This window comes from Orycteropus afer, unplaced genomic scaffold (genome assembly GCF_000298275.1).
Source record: "Orycteropus afer afer isolate SDZICR_OR568_19922 unplaced genomic scaffold, OryAfe1.0 scaffold00122, whole genome shotgun sequence".
NCBI classification, from domain to species: Eukaryota; Metazoa; Chordata; class Mammalia; order Tubulidentata; family Orycteropodidae; genus Orycteropus; species Orycteropus afer.
The window spans coordinates 8,479,848-8,482,089 of NW_006921709.1; positions in this window are offsets into that span (position 1 = coordinate 8,479,848).

Consider the following 2,242-nt stretch of genomic DNA (forward strand, 5'->3'; position numbering starts at 1 on the left):
TCAAGAACATCATCCATAAAGAAAGCAAAAGGTCACTAAAAAGATGAGAAAAGAAGAAAAGACAAAAATGGATGGCAGAAGAGACTCTTAAACTTTCCCTTGAGCAGAGAGTAGCTAATGCAAATGGAAGAAATGACAAGATATAAGAGCTGAACAGAAGATTTAAAAGAGCAGCTCGAGCAGACAAAGCCAATTAATATAATGAAATGTGCAAAGACTTGGTGTTACAAAACCAAAAGGGAAGACCATGCTTGGCATTTCTCAAACTGAAAGAACTGAGGAAAAAATTTAAGCCTGAAGTTGCAATATTGAAAGATTCTGTGGGCAAAATATTGAATGATGCAGGAAACATCAAAAGAAGATGGAAGGAATACAGTCACTGTACCAAAAAGAACTGGTTGATCTTCATCCATTTCAGGAGATGCCATATGATCAAGAACGAATGGTACTGGAGGAAGAAGTTGAAGCTTCACTGAAGGAATTGGCAAAGAACAAGGCTCCAGGATTGACGGACTACCCACTGAGATGTTTCAACAAATGGATGCCCCACTGGAGGCACTCACTTGGTTACGCCAAGAGATTTGGAAGACAGCTACCTGGCCAACTGACTGGAAGAGATCCATATTTGTACTCATTCCAAAGAAAGGTGATCCCACAGAATGTGGAAATTATAGAACAATATCATTAATATTGCACAAGATCTTACTGAAGATATTGCAAAAATGTCTGCAGCAGTATATTGACAGAGAACTTCCAGAGGTGCAAGCTGGATTCAGAAGAGAACGTGGAATAAGGGATATCATAGCTGCTGTCAGATGGATCCTGGCTCAAAGCAAAGAATACCAGAAAGATGTTTACTTGTGCTTTATTGACTATGCAAAGACATTTGATTGTGTAGTTCATACCAAATTGTGGATGACATTGAGAAGAATGGGAATTTCAGAACACTTGATTATGCTCATGAGGAACCTCTATATTACCAGGAGACTGTTCGAACAGAACAAGGAGACACTGCATGGTTTAAAATCAAGAAGGGAGTGTGTCAGGGTTATATCATTTCACCATACTTATTCAATCTGTATGCTGAGAAAATAATTCGAAAAGCTGGACTATATGAAGAAGAACATGGCATCAAGATTGGAGGAAGAATCATTAACAATCTACAATATACTGATGACACAACTTTGCTTGCTGAAAGTGAGGATGACGTGAAGCACTTACTGATGAAGATTGAAGAATACAGTCTGCAGTATGGGTTACATCTCAATATAAAGAAAATAAAAATTCTCACAACTGGACCTATAAGCAGCATCAAGGACTTCACATTGCTTGGTTCTACAATCGATGCCAATGGAAGCAGCAGCCAGGACATCAGATGACATATAGCACTGGGCAAGTTGGCTGTAAGGACCTCTTTCAAGTGCTGAGGAGCAAAGATATCTCCTTGAGGACTAAGGTGCGCCTGACATGAGGCAGATGCTTTCAATTGCCTCATATGCATGTGAGAGCTAGATAATGAATAAGGAAGACCGAAGAAGAATTTATGCTTTTGAGCTGTGGTGCTGGCGAAGAATGCTCAAAGTACCATGGATTGCTAAAAGAACTAACAAATCTGTCCTAGAGGAAGTGGAGCTGGAATGTTCCTTGGAAGTGAGAATGGCCAGACTTCATCTCACCTACTTTGGTCATGTTGTCAGAAGGGACCATTCCCTGGAGAAGGATGTCATGCTTGGTAAGGTGGAGGGTCGACGAAAGAGGGGAAGGCTCTCAACAAGACTGATTTACTCAGTAGCTGTGATGATGGGCTCAAGTATAGCAAGGATCATGGAACTGGAGTGTGATTGGGCGGAGTTTCATTCTGCTGTGCATAGGGTCACTATGAGTTGGACATGACTCGATGGCACCTAACAACATAACAACAATGTATTTATCCCAGTGCCTGGCACATATTAAGTGCTTGATAAATGTTGCTATTAATACAATGTGGTAGTGATCTATGGAAGCACAAAGAGGGTTGTGCACTCATTTCTTGTGATTGCTGCAACAAATTACCACAAACTTGGCTGCTTAAAACAACACACATTCATTCTCTTACAGTTATGGAGGCCAGAAGTCCAAAATCAGTATTACTGGGCCAAAACCATGGTGTCAGCAGGGCTATCATCCCTCCAGAATTTCTAGGGGAGAATTCATTACTCACCTCTTCCAGCTTCTGGTGGCTGTAGACATTCTTTGGCCTTTG